Source organism: Scyliorhinus canicula, chromosome 17 (genome assembly GCF_902713615.1).
Source record: "Scyliorhinus canicula chromosome 17, sScyCan1.1, whole genome shotgun sequence".
NCBI lineage: Eukaryota > Metazoa > Chordata > Chondrichthyes > Carcharhiniformes > Scyliorhinidae > Scyliorhinus > Scyliorhinus canicula.
The window spans coordinates 103,622,317-103,637,255 of NC_052162.1; the positions used below are offsets into that span (position 1 = coordinate 103,622,317).

A 14,939-nucleotide genomic window follows, 5' to 3' on the forward strand; every position below is an offset into this window, starting at 1 on the left:
GAAAAGAGTTTCAGACAGTCATCCACCCTCACTGTACACCAACGCATTCAGTGAAGAGATACTGTTCACCTGCTGAGTGTGGGGACAAATTTACTCACTCACCTGACCTGCCGAGACACCAGCGCCCTCACACTGGTGAGAACCATTCACCTGCTCAGTGTGTGTGGGATGGGAAGGAAGTTCTTTGGTTACAAAGCCTCCAGTTACACCAGTGAATTCAGTGAGGAGAATCCATTCAGCAGCAGTACCTGTGGGAAGAGTTTCAGGCAGTAGTCTGTGCTCATTGGACACTAGTGAATTGACACTTGGGAGAAAGCGTTCAGCTGCACTTCCTGTGGAAAGAGGTTCAGACATTCTTCTGCCCTCAGCGAACACCAATGGACTCAGACCGAGGAGGGACCATTCACCTGCTCCGAGTGTGGGAAAGGATTCTCAATCATTTGACATGGTGAGACACCAGCAAATTCACACTGGAGACAGACTGTTCACCTGCTCCATGTTTGGGAAGAGATTTGTTTGACTATCCGGTCTCCACCAGATTCACACCCAGGAGACTCCATTGAACTTCCTGTGTAAAGATTCAGGCTGCCATCCAAGCTCACCGCACACCAGCAAATTCAAACTGAATAGACACCATTCACCTGCTGTGTGTGGAAAGGGATTCACAAAGTCCTCAAACCTGTACATTCACCAACTAATTCATAAGTGACTTATGAAGAGTGTTGGATGCTGTTTTACTACTGTTGTGAAACACATCCAGTACTTAGAATCTGAGTTATATTAGGTTTGTTTCTGCTAATATCAACAACCCTATAGCTAGCAGGAGTTTAATATTCTGGATCTGTCACTGATTTTCAGGGCTGCAGTGTACTTTTTCTTTTAAAGCACCATCTGTGATCTTAAGATCATTCAAGAACTCTTGACTGGAACTCAATTTCAATACAATTATGAACTTTTACATCAAACCTTAATTGATCTTTGATGCAAAATCTATAATTGGGTGTCTAAAAGGTTTCACTGATTAACATCTTCAATCGTAAAGTGCTGATTAATCCCCGTTGACAATTCTTACTGACTTAATAGAACATAGAACAGTACAGCACAGAACAGGCCCTTCGGCCCTCAATGTTGTGCCGAGCCATGATCACCCTACTCAAACCCACGTATCCACCCTATACCCGTAACCCAACAAGCTCCCCCTTAACCTTACTTTTATTAGGACACTACGGCCAATTTAGCATGGCCAATCCACCTAACCCGCACATCTTTGGAGCACCCGGAGGAAACCCACGCACACAGGGGGAGGACGTGCAGACTCCATGACAAATGGTAATGATGTCAAACAGGGTATAGGTCCCAGTTGCTGTTTGAACATCACCTCCAGAGAGGGATGTCAAGATGATATTTATATAGTTTAATCTGACTCTTCATGATGCAGTCCTGGGTGGACATCACTAGGCTGAGCAGCAAATCTGTAATGAAACTTGACCAGGGATGTAAATAACACCAAGGACTTGATACTCACAGGAGTCCAGTAAGATCCTTGGGCAGCCCTATCAACTGAGGCCATTGTGTCCACCAGGGTCAGATATAATCTGTCCAGGGGATAACAGGAGGGATGGATATGAGGAATAAAGGGATAATATAATTACTGAGTACAAAGTGGGTTATATTCATGAGAACTGTCTCCATTGCTGTATTTTCCCACCATAACCCTTGCCCTAGACATCTGTTGTTTTTCCATCTGTGAGGAGAGCTGAAGGTACTGTAGCTTATTAGCCCAAACTGTTTTCTGTTTTTCTTACATTTTTCACTGACCTTGCTACCTTGCTGGCCTCTGAGAATGATAAAACGTGTTTAACAGGGGCATGTGAAGGCCGTAAACAGACAAAACTCCCTCAGGTGTGCAGGCAGCTGAAGCTGTGTGGTGTACAAACGTCACAATAAGTGCTCTTTGAGAAGTTTGGGTTCACTGAAGCATTCCTCTGCAGGCTTGTAATAAAATGTCCTACTTTCAGATCACTCTCGATTCGAGTCATTTCTTTCACAACAAAAAGGAACTAACTTGTGTTCGGGATATTACAAAGATTCCACAAACTGCATTCAACAATAAATGGATTTATTTGATTTTTATCGAGAATGTTGACACCCATAACTGGGCTGGAGTTTATTAACATTGGCAGAAATAGAGCATAATGAACATAGTTCAGTCCTGGATGTGCAGCAAAATCCATTCACTGTTGTTACTTGTGAACTCGCTGGTGTCTCAGCAGGTGGCCTGACTGATTGAATCTCTTCCCACAATAGGAGCAGGTGAACGGTCTCTCCCCAGTGTGAAGTCGCTGGTGTACAGTGAGTTGAGATGGCCACCTGAACCCTGTCCCACACTGATAGCACCTGAACGGTCTCTCGTCAGTGTGAACACGTTGATGGGACATTAGATGCCCAGAACGTTTATAGCAGTTCCCGCAGTCTGGGCATTTAAACGGTCTCTTCTCAGTGTGAACCTGCTGGTGTGTCAGCAGGTTTGCTGACCGACTGAATCCCTTTCCACATGTGGAGCAGGTGAACGGCCTCTCCCCAGTGTGAGTGCGTCGATGAGTTTCCAGCTGGGATGGGTAACTGAATCCTTTCCCACAGTCCACACATTTCCACGGTTTATCCCCATTGTGAGTGCATGTGTGTCTCGACAAGCAGAAGCCTCGTTCACACACAAAACACATGTACTGTTTCTCCCCACTACTGACGGAGCTTTTCCCTTCCATGTTCAAAATCCGATGATATCCATGTCCTGATAAATCCAAAGTGTCTGTCTGCTCTTGATCGGATGTTTGGTTTGAGTTTTCTGACTGCCAATCCCCTCCTCTAATACCCTATGAAATTAATTTAAATCAGATAAATAAACGTTGAGAGAACACCCATAAAAACACAAAGGCAGGTTGTGAAACATGAGCTGTATGAAAATGGTAAATTGTGGGGCCGGCACTAGAAAAAAGTGACCATGAAAGCTGCTGAGTGGTTATAAAAATCGGTTCACTAATGTCCTTCAGGGAAGGGAACCTGTCACCTGGTCTGGACCTATTCAAGACTCTGGCCTTTATGGGAGGAGAGTACATGAGACTGTGAGCTAGTGAAAAGGAGATGGCGTGGGTGAATGAAAAAAAGAGACGGAGAGAGCGCGGGTTAAAAAATAGTAAACGTCACTTCCAGTGACTGCCAAGCAGTGAGTGGTCGTACACAGGGCAGCTCCGGCTCGACAGCTTGGGTTGAGCTTTTACACCCGTCAACAGGGTAACTCCAGCAGGAAGACGTGTTAGGTGTGTTAAAAAACATTAAGGTAGACAAATTTCCAGGGCCAAATGGCATCTACCTCAGATTACGGAGGGAGATAAGAAATGGAATTGCTGGGCCTCTAACAGAAATCTTGTTTCATCGTTGGCCACAGGTGAGATCCCAGAGGATTGGAGGTTAGCCAATGTTCTTCCGTTATTTAAGAAGAGTAGCAAGGATAACCAGGTAATTATAGGCCAGTGAGCTTAATGTCAGTGATAGTGAAATTGTTGCAAAAGATTCTCAGAGATAGGATCCGTGTACATTTGGAAGTTAATGGTCTTATTAGCAACAGACAACATGGTTTTGTATGAGGGAGGTCATGTCTCACTGATTTAATTGAGTTTTTTGAGGAGGTGACAAAATGATTGATGAGGGAAGGGCTGTGGATGTTGGCTACGTGGACTCTAGTAGTGCATTTGACAGGGTCCCTCATGGCAGGCTGGAAAAGATTAAATCACATGCGGTAAGGGGTGAACTAGCTAGATGGATTCAGAACTGGCTTGGCCATAGAAGGTAGCAGTGGAAGGGTAATTTTCCAAGTAGAGTGGTGTAACTAGTGATGTTCCGCAGGGATCAGTACTGGGACCTCTGCTGTTTGTAATATATATAAATGACTTGGAAGAAAACGTAGCGGGTCTGATTAGCAAGTTTGCAGATGATACGAAGATTACAGGAGTTGCGGATAGTGATGAAGATTGTCAGAGAATACAACAGGATATAGATAGGCTGCAAAATTGGACATAGAAATGACAGATGGAATTTAACCCGGACAAGTGAGAGGTGATGAATTTTGGTGGATCCAATTCAGGTGGAAGCTGTAAAATAAATGGCAGAACCATCAGGACCATAGACACAAAGATCTGGCCGTGCAAGTCCACAGATCCTTAAAAGTGGCAGCGCAGGTGAAAATGGTAAAGAAAGCATATGGCACGCTTGCCTTAATTGGACAGGGTACTGAGTATAAAAGTTTACAAATTATGTTACAATAATATAGAATATTGGTTGGGCCACATTTGGAATACTGCGTCCAATTCTGGTCACCACATTACCAGAAGGACGTGGAGGCTTTGGAGACAGTATAGAAAAGGTTTACTAGGATGTTTCCTCGTATGGAGGGTATTAGCTGTGAGGCGAGATTGAAAAGACTTGGATTGTTTAAACTAGATCCCGAGAAAGACAGAGGCTGATGGGCGACCTGATAGAAGTTTATAAAGTTATGAGGGGTATAGATGGGGTGAGCAGTTGGAGGCTTTTTCCCAGGGCGGAAATTACAAGTACAAGGGGGCACAAGTTCAAGGTGGGGGAAGTGGAGTGGAATAGGTTCAGTGAAGATGCACGGGGAAAGTTTTTTTTTTAACACAGTTGGCCTGGAATGCACTGCCAAGTGAGGTGGTTGAGGCAGATACGTTGGCGACCATTAAGACTTATCTAGATAGACACATGAACAGACGGGGTATAAAAGGACACAGGCGGTTGATCCAGATAGGACACTTGATCGGCGCAGGCTTGGAGGGCCGAAGGGACTGTTCCTGTCCTGTTCTTTGAAAGTGATGTGGAACGTGTGGAGGGAGAGATTCTCCCCAAGATTGGCATGTGTACTGGCTACCAGACCTGGCAAAAAACAGTTAATAGATTATCATAGAATTTACAGTGCAGAAGGAGGCCACTCGGCCCATCGAGTCTGCACCGGCTCTTGGAAAGATCACCCTACCCGAGGTCAACACCTCCACCCTATCCCCATAACCCAGTAACCCTACCCAACACTAAGGGCAATTTTGGACTAAGGGCAATTTAGAATGGCCAATCCACCTAACCTGCACATCTTTGGACTGTGGGAGGAAACCAGAGCACCCGGAGGAAACCCACGCACACACGGGATGTGCAGACTCCGCACAGACAGTGACCCAAGCCGGAATCGAACCTGGGACCGATTATGGGGGGATCCATGAAAGTCGCTGCGACTGAAGGTGGAGGAGCAGGAGAACAGGCGGCAGAACTTGCGAATTGTGGGCCTGCCAGATGGTATGGAAAGAATGAGCACCACGAAGTATGCTTCAAGAATGCTGGCTAGGTTGGTGGAGGAGAGGGTGCTGGACAGGGCCCCAGAGGTGGAACAGGACTGCATGTCCTTAAGGCAGAGGCCTTAAGGTTTTTGTGTGGTTGCACAAGATCCTGGAGGTGGGCAAGGGAAAGAGAGACTGCGAATGTGAAAGGCGAATGTCAGAATATACCAGGACATTGGCGTGGAGCTGGCGAGTCAATAGGTCCAAGGCGGTGCTGGATCAAAGGAAGATTCGGTTTGCGGTGTTGTATCCACAAAACTTTGGGTCACATTTGAAGGCTGTGTGTACTATTTCTAAATGCCAAAAAAAAGAGGCCAATGACTTTATAAGGGATCATAAACTGAGGGAGAACGGAGAGTTGGTGTGAGACAGGAGCTAAATCTGCAAAGGTTGGATGTTATGGCTGTTTTGTGTATTCGGAGTGTGGGGATTCTTCCGAGAGTTGCAAGTTTGTAAAGGGGTGATTAATCTCCATCCCACCATTTGTGATATTTTTCTTTTTGGCAGGTGATTTGTGATGGAGTTATTTAAAAAAAAACAGGTATGAGGTGTGTATGGTAGGGCCCATTTGGGCGGGGTGGGGGGAGGGGGGGGGTGTTGTCAGCTGAGGAATAGAGAGATGGGTAAGGGGTGGTCTGCACAGGCCAAGGAGGGACCAGTGTGGGGGGTGGGTGTAGGGAGGGCCTTTGAGCGGGAATTGCCACATGAGCAGGTAATGCTGGTGAAGGGAGAGGGAGGAGGTCATGAGAAGTGGTTGAGTTGGGGAGGGGGATTGGGGAAGTTTGAGACGTGGCAGAGTTGGAGACTGACCGTGTCGTGGGCGAAGGGGGGGGCGGCATCTTAGATGGGCCCTGGTTCAGGGCGGTATTAAAGGAGGTAGAATCGGTGGGATGACGGCATATGGTAGAGGGGAATGGAAGTGTACGTCACAGGTAAGAGTGTGATCTGGAATGTTCGAGGGTTAAACGGGCCGATTAAGAGGCCCTGGGTTTTGCGCACCTAATGGGTTGGCTATTTTGTTGAACAAAAGGACACAGGATTTATGGGGCCAAGGAACTGCGGGACCCAGGGTGGGGAGATATGAGATGTGCAGGTTAAGTGGATTGGCCATAATAAAATTGACCTTCGTATCCACAAAAAGCTAGCTGGGGTTACTGGGTTATGAGGATAGAGTGGAGGCATTGTCTTGGGTGGGGTGCTCTTTCCAAGGGCCAGTGCCGACATGATGGGCTGAATGGCTTCCTTCTGCACTGTAAATTCTAGGATTCTATGGGATAGTGAGATGGGTGCCGGAGAGGAGGACGGTGATGGTGCTCATCAACATATTTGCATCAAATTGGAATAGTGTAGGGGTTGTAAAGGGTTTATTCGGAGCAATCACAGATGTAGCACGGAAGCAAAGTGGATAGCACTGTGGCTTCACAGCGCCCGGGTCCCAGGTTTGATTCCCCACTGGGTCACTGTCTGTGCGGAGTTTGCACGTTCTCCCCGTGTCTGCGTGGGTTTCCTCCGGGGTGCTCCGGTTTCCTCCCAGTCCAAAGATGTGCAGGTTAGGTGGATTGGCCATGATAAATTGCCCTTAGTGACCAAAAAGATTAGGAGGGGCTATTGGGTTACGGGGATAGGATGGGAGTGAGGGCTTAAATGGGCTAGTGCAGACTCGATGGACGGAATGGCCTCCTTCTGCACTGACTGTTCTATGTAGACACGCACCAGCTGATTATGGGTGGAAATTTGAGTTGCATGATGGAACCGAAGGTGGACAGGTCAATCCCCAAGTCAATGGGAAGGTTGAGGATGACAAAGGAGTGAGGGTTTATGGGACGTATGGAAACGGTTGACCCATGGAGATACAGGAAAGAGGGGTGGGGGAAGTACTCCTTCTCATACGTGTGTACGGTGTACTCTAGAATTTATTTTTTGTGGTGAGTCAAGCAGTGTTGATGGGGGTGGTGGGGCAGAGTCTGCGGGAATTGTAATTTCAGATCATGCGCTGCATTGGCTGGAGGTGAGGCTGAGGTTGGAGTAGGTGCAGATGCTAAGATGGAGTCTAGATTTGAGTCTTTCAGCAGATACGGGGTTTTGCGAAAAGGTGAGGTATGCGATTGGGGAATTAAGTGGGCAGCATGGTAGCATAGAGGTTAACAATATGGCTTCACAGCGCCAGGATCCCAGGTTCGATTCCCAGCTTGGGTCACTGTCTGTGCGGAGTCTGCACGTTCTCCCCTTGTCTGCCTGGGTTTCCTCCGGGGGCTCCGGTTTCCTCCCACAAGTCCCAAAAGACGTGCTGTTAGGTAATTTGGACAAATTCTCCCTCTGTGATCCCAAATAGGCACCGGAATGTGGCGACCAGGGGCTTTTCACGGTAACTTCATTGCAGTGTTAATGTGAGCCTACTTGTGACAATAAAGATTATTAATATTATCAGGTCGAGGTTAATCAGAATTGGGAGGTGTTGGCAGCCACGTTCTGGGAGGCGTTAGAACATAGAACGATACAGCGCAGTACAGGCCCTTCGGCCCTCGATGTTGCCCCGACATGGAAAAAAACTAAAGGCCATCTAACCGTTGAAGGTGATGGTCCAAGGGGAGATTATCTCATTCAAGACGCACAGGGATAGGAGGGGGAAGAAGCATGCACGGCTGTGGACGGGATATATGAAGTGGATAGGAGATACTCGGAGGGGCTCCTACTAAGGAGTTGTTGGCGGAGGGGAAGAGGTTGCAGGGGCAGTTTGATAGGTCGATTACAGAAAGGCCGTTGGGGCAGTTAGGTGCAATATAAATATGGAGAGAAGGTGGGCCATATGCTGGCCGACCAGCTGCAGAGGCAGGCTGCACTTCAGAAAATTTAGAGTACCCAATTCATTTTTTCCAATTAAAATACAATTTAGCGTAGCCCATTCACCTACCCTGCACATCTTTGGGTTGTGGGGGCGAAACACACGCAGACACGGGACAATGTGCAAACTCCACACGGACAGTGATCCAGGACCGAGGCACTAGTGCTAACCACTGTGCAACAGTGCTGCCCTCGCTTAGGAAAATTCTAAGGGTGTGGATAGAGAAGGGGGAGGTAGTGTCAGAGCCGTGGAGCATAAACAGGGTGTTCAGGGGGCATTATGAGAAGCTGTACAAAACCAAGCTGGGCAGAGAGGAAGGGGATAAAGGATGGTTTTTGGATGGATTGGAGTTTATAAGTTTGGAGGAAGAGAGGAGGTCGGAGTTAGAGGAGCCGCTGGCGCTGAGGGAGGTGACAGACAGTATTAGGGGTAAGGAATCGGGGAAGGCACCAGGACCGGACGGCTTCCCGGTGTTTTATCAGGCATTTGTGGCTGAGTTGGCACCACATTTGTTAGGGATGTTTAGTGAGGCGTTGGAGAACGGGGGAGAAAGAGCTGCCAGAGGTGTTGATACAGACGTCGATTACAGTAATCCCAAAGAAAGGAAAGGATCCGTTAAGTGCGAGTCATGTAGGCCCATTTCGTTGTTGAATACTGACGTGAAAGTGCTGAGTAAGCTGTTGGCAGGGAGGATGGAAGGATGAGTGCCAGAAGTGGTCGCTGAGGATGAAACGGGTTTTTATACGGGTGTATGGCTCTCTAGCAACATCTGGAGGCTGTTAAATGTGGTTGACTCCATCAGGGGTCCAGGAGCCAGAAGCTATTGTTTCAATGGATGCAGAGAAGGCTTTCGATCGGGCGGAGTAGAGGTATTTATTTGAAATTTTCAGTAGGTTTGGATTTGGTCTGAAATTTTTTGGCATGGGTGTGTCTGTTGTATGTAGCCTCGGTGGTAAGTCTACGGACGAATGAGATGAGTTCACAGTTTTGGACTGCATAGGGGAACGAGACAGAGGTGTTTGCTGTCACCACTGTTGTTCGCACTGCTGATACAGCCCTTGGCGATGGCCCTCAGGGGGTCTTGGAGTGGCAGAGGATTGTGAGGGGGAGCAGGGAGCACCGGGTGTCATTGTATGCAGATGACTGTTGTTTGTGTCAGACGCGCTGGAGTGTATGGGTAGGATCATAAGAGTATTGGAGAGGTTTGGAGCCTTCTCCGGGTTCATATTAAATGACAGGAAGAGTGAGATGTTTCTGGTGAACGCAGCAGAGCAGGGGCCAACTTGACGGTGTTGCCATTCAAGTTAGCTTTGGAATAGGTTAGATATTTGGGGATTCAGGTGACGAGGGAATGGGCTAAGATGCACATGTGGAATTTGACAACGTTGGTGGAGGACATGAGAGGAGATTTTACGAGATGGGATACATTACACCTGACACTGGCAGGGAGGGTGCAGGAGGTAAAGATGGATGTAATGATGATAATCTTTTTGTTGTCACAAGTCGGCTTACATTAACACTGCACTGAAGTTACTGTGAAAAGCCCCTAGTCGCCACATTCCGGCGCCTGTTCGGTTACACGGAGGGAGAATTCAGAATTCTCAGCTGGTACAGGAATTGAATCCGCGCTGCTGGCCTTGTTCTGCATCACAAACCAGCTGTCTAGCCCACTGAGCTAAACCAGCCCATGCTGCCAAGGTTCCTGTTTGCTTTCCAGATCCTCCCAATCTTTCTCCCTCAGGTCTTTTTTCAGAACTTGGAGACTGATTTCGGAGTTCATATGGGCAGGGAAGGTGCAGAGGGCTCTGTTACAGAAGCAGAGTTGGTGTTACAGAACCTGCTGGACTACTATTGGGCAGCGAAGGGGGAGTGGTTTGGAGAGATTGGGGGGTGCGCGGAGTGGGTCAGGATGGAGGAGGAGAGGGTGACACGGTGGCACAGTGGTTATCACTGTTGCCTCACGGCACCGAGGTCCCATGTTCAATCCTGGCCCTGAGTCACTGCCAGTGTAGAACAAAGAAGGACAAAGAAAAGTACAGCGCAGGAACAGGCCCTTCAGCCCTCCAAGCCTATGCCGACCATGCTGCCAGTCTAAACTAAAAACTTCTAAAAGAACAAAGAAAAGTACCAAGTAGAGTTTGCACATTCTCCCCATGTCTGCGCGGGTCTCGTCCCCACAACCCAAAAATGTGCAGGGTAGGTGGATTGCCCTTTGCTAAATTGCCCCTCAATTGGAAAAAAAAAATTGGATTTTTGAAATTATTTACTTTTAAGTTTAAGATGCAGGGGATCAAGTCCGAGGGCCATGGTGATGGCTCCGCTGCCATTAGCTCCAGGGAAGTATATGGGGACCCCAATGCTACAATCGAAGGTCAATGTATGGAATCAGCTGTGGAGCCATTTTCAGTTTGAGGTGATGTCAGTGTTGACGCCATTGTGTGGGAATCACAGGTTTAAGCCGGGGGAAATGGATGGGATGAATGGGAAGTGGTGGGAGGTGGGGCCGGAGAGGGTGAGGGACTTTCAGCGTGGAAGGGAAGTTTACAGATCTGGATGTTGCGGGAGAGATTAGAGTTGCCGAGAGGGAGTGAATTTAGATATTTGCCGGCGAGAGACATTGCGTGAAAAGAGTGGAGGTCGTTTCCCAGGTTGGCGGAGTACACCTTATTGGAGCAGCTGCTACTCCCTGATGAGTTGGGAAGGTAGGATCGGGGATAACTACTGGTTGGAGGAGTGGGGGGCAGGTGATGAGTGGGGGAGGGGGGAAAAGTAGACTGTGGACTGTGTTGTGAGGCGATGCGGCGGGTGAACTCAACATCATCCTGCATGAGGATGAGTTTGATCTACTTTAAAGTAGCACCTGGGGTACAGCTGTATAGTGGTAAAGCAAAAAGTGCAGAGGATACCGGAAGTCTGAAGAGGGATTTGGATAGGTTAAGTGAATGGTCTAGGGTCTGGCAGATGGAATACAATGCTGACAAATGTGAGGTTATCCATTTTGGTAGGAATAACAGCAAAAGGGATTATTATTTAAATGATGAAATATTAAAACATGCTGCTGTGCAGAGACCTGGGTGTGCTCGTGCATGAGTCGCAAAAAGTTGGTTTACAAGTGCAACAGGTGATTAAGAAGACGAATGGAATTTTGTCCTTCATTGCTAGAGGGATGGAGTTTAAGACTAGGGAGGTTATGTTGCAATTGTATAAGGTGTTAGTGAGGCCACACCTGGTGTATTGTGTTCAGTTTTGGTCTCCTTACCTGAGAAAGGACGTACTGGCGCTGGAGGGTGTGCAGAGGAGATTCACTAGGTTAATCCCAGAGCTGAAAGGGTTGGATTACGAGGAGAGGTTGAGTAGACTGGGACTGTACTCATTGGAATTGAGAAGGATGAGAAGGGATCTTATAGAAACATGTAAAATTATGAAGAGAATAGATAGGATAGATGCGGGCAGGTTGTTTTCACTGGCGGGTTAATGCAGAACTAGGGGGCATAGCCTCAAAATAAGGGGAAGTAGATTTAGGTCTGAGTTTAGGAGGAACTTCTTCACCCAAAGGGTTGTGAATCTATGGAATTCCTTGCCCAGTGAAGCAGTTGAGGCTCTTTCATTAAATGTTTTTAAGATAAAGATAGATTGTTTTTTCAAGAATAAAAGGATTAAGGGTTATGGTGTTCGGGCCGGAAAGTGGAGCTGAGTCCACAAAAGTTCAGCAATGATCCCATTGAATGGCGGATCAGGCTTGAGGGGCCAGATGGCTTACTCCTGCTCCTAGGTCTTATGAACCTTAGTTAGGCCACACTTGAAGTATAGTGTTCAATTCTGGTCGCCACACTACCAGAAGGATGTGGAGGCTTTAGAGAGGGTGCAGAAGAGATTTACCAGAGATGTCGCCTGGTAAGGAGGGCATTAGTGATGAGGAGAGGTTGAATAAATTTGGTTTGTTCTCACTGGAACAAAGGAGGTTGAGGGGCGACCTGATAAAGGTCGAAAAAAAGTATGAGGGGCATGGACAGAGTGGATAGTCAGAGGCTTTTTCCCTGGGTAGAGGGGTCAATTAATAGGTTTAAGGTGCGAGGGGAAAGGTTTAGAGGAGATGTACGAGGCAAGTTTTTTTACAGAGCGAGAAAGATAAGAGTGGGTAGTGGGTGCCTGGAACTCGCTGCCGGAGGAGGTGGTGGTAGCAGGGATGATAGTGACATTTAAGGGGCACATTGACAAATACATGAATAGGATGGGAATAGAGGGATACGGACCCCGGAAGTGCAGATTTTAGTTCAGACGGGCAGCATGGTCGGCACAGTCTTGGAGAGTCGAAGGGCCTGTTCCTGTGCTGTACTTTTCTTTGTTCTTTGCACATATGACTTGGGCGAGGATGAGTGGGTTCCTTCAGGAGGTGACCGCTGAGTGTGAGAAGTGTGGGGGGTCAGCAAACCACGCACACATATGTTGGAGAGATACTGGAGAGATACTGGGAAGAGGTGTTCGGGATGCTATCTAAAATTGTCAGGGTGGCAGTCATGCCATACCCAATGGCGGCGATTTTGGGGGTATCGGTAGTGCCGAAGCTGCTGGAGGGGCGGGGCAGATGTTGTGGGCTACACCTCTCATTGCCTGGCAAAGGACCCTGCTAAATTGGAGGTCGGATATGCCGCCGGGGAACGGCGTCCTGGCTGCGGTCTTGTACAGATTTCTCTGGTTGGAGAAGATTGAGTTGAGGGGGTCAGCGGAGGGTTTCAAAATGCCTTGGGGGCTGTTCATGTCAATGTTTGAGGAACTGTTTGTTGCCGGGGGGGGGGGGGGGGGGGGGGGCACAAAAAGGGGAAAAATTGTACAAACTGTGGGCTGTGAGTTTATGGATTTTCTATGTTGCCTTTTGTTTTAAATAGAAATAGAAATAGAACAGTACAGCACAGAACAGGCCCTTCGGCCCTCGATGTTGTGCCGAACAATGATCACCCTACTCAAACCCACGCTATACCCGTAACCCAACAACCCCCCCCGCCCTTAACCTTACTTTTGAGGACACTACGGGCAATTTAGCCTGGCCAAGCCACCTAACCCGCACATCTTTGGACTGTGGGAGGAAACCGGAGCACCCGGAGGAAACCCACGCACACACGGGGAGGACGTGCAGACTCCACACAGACAGTGACCCAGCCAGGAACCGAACCTGGGACCCTGGAGCTGTGAAGCATTTATGCTAACCACCATGCTACTGTGCTGCCCTTACCAGTACCTGAACTGCTGAATTCATAAAACACGTGTTACCCAAATAAACATATGTTTGGAATAAAGTTCATTTAAAAAAAGATAGTAAGCAAGTGAAGAGAGAGAATGTGAGCAAGTGAAAAGGGAGCGAGTGTGGGTGAGTGAAAGTGAGTTAGAGATTATGAATGATGGTGTGCGAGAGAGAAAGTAAGGGGGAGGGATGGAAGAGGGAATGTCGGAGGTGTTTCAGTTTCCCGCCTGTGAATTCTCTTCTTTCCATTCCATTGTAAGAGAAATTTGCAAAATCTATTGGTGTTAGTCTGGGTAAAAATTGATACGAACATTTGTGTAGATCCACATCCTCTCCTCCCCCCCCAAAAACCTACCCGCCGCCGCCCTCAATCCAGAATAGAATGTCACAACATTCACTCCTCCTGCTGCCTGGAGCAGGATGACTGCGCATGCGCCCTACAAAGATGGCGGCCTTTCACCGGGTCTGGCGAAGTGAGAAATCCAGACGTTTCTCGCCCGTTCTCTGCAAACACAAGACCGGGACTTTGCTCTTTGGGATTTGCAGCCTGCACTATGTCTTTATGAAGCCTCTCTGCCCACTCCGCTGGCTCCATTCCTCCTCGCCCACCCACTAACGAGTTAGTTTTTCCCACTCGACAATCACTCACCCGCTGAGCAGCTTCAGTCACAGCTCAGCACTGCGCATGCTCTCAAGGGAAAGACCACAACGCGCATGCTCCAGGCGGACTCTGCAATGCACATGCGCAGTAAGCATCCACAATGGAATGGGGTGTAGTCGGTCCCGCAATGAATCTTGGGAGACCAGAGCTCTATTGACAGTCGGTGTTGCAAAACAGAAACCAGTCTTGTCATCAGAATACCATGGACTCCAGACTTCCGGTGGCGGGGGTGTGCTCAGCAGTGGCACATCAGGTGACTCTCCTCTAGAACACAATAAATGGGCTTTCTTGATGAATTTAGACCGAAAATTCGGACTCATTCACGTAAACAGGAAAGGAAGAGGAAAGATGCTAATTGCAGCAAGTGGGAGTTCAAGAGGCCACAGAGAGGTTAGAAGCAGTGGAAACGGACAGGAACAGTGAGCGATTGAGTCAGTGGACCCACAAGGCGAGGGGTTCCTGGGCCACTCTGAGAGATGGAGACAAATGACCCAAACTAGGCTTCCCGCACCTCTTCCCCCCCCCCCCCCCCCCAACCTGTAAATGGATTGAAGATATTCTTGACTAAGGAATTGACCGCGATGAGAGAGGCAATCAAAGTGGAAATAAGGTGACGGAGACGCTGTCGCCAGGCAGACAGCGATCAACTGAATGGGGAAGAAGCTGAAGCTCTTTGGGCAGCACGGTAGCATCGTGGTTAACACTGTGGCTTCACAGCGCCAGGGTCCCAGCAGATTCCCTGCTGGGTCACTGTCTGTGCGGAGTCTGCACGGTCTCTGTGTCTGCGTGGGTTTCCTCCGG

General features: G+C 48.3%; 1 long non-coding RNA gene across 1 annotated transcript; it reads right to left on the reverse strand.

Moving 5' to 3' along the window:
* Nucleotides 1-2,102: 2,102 nt before the first annotated feature.
* Nucleotides 2,103-14,211, reverse strand: LOC119951446. Its single transcript, XR_005457627.1, has 2 exons — nt 14,127-14,211; nt 2,103-2,873 (listed from the first exon to the last, which is right to left on the reverse strand). It is a non-coding gene; the product is annotated as an uncharacterized LOC119951446 (long non-coding RNA).
* Between the last annotated feature and the right edge of the window lie 728 nt (nt 14,212-14,939).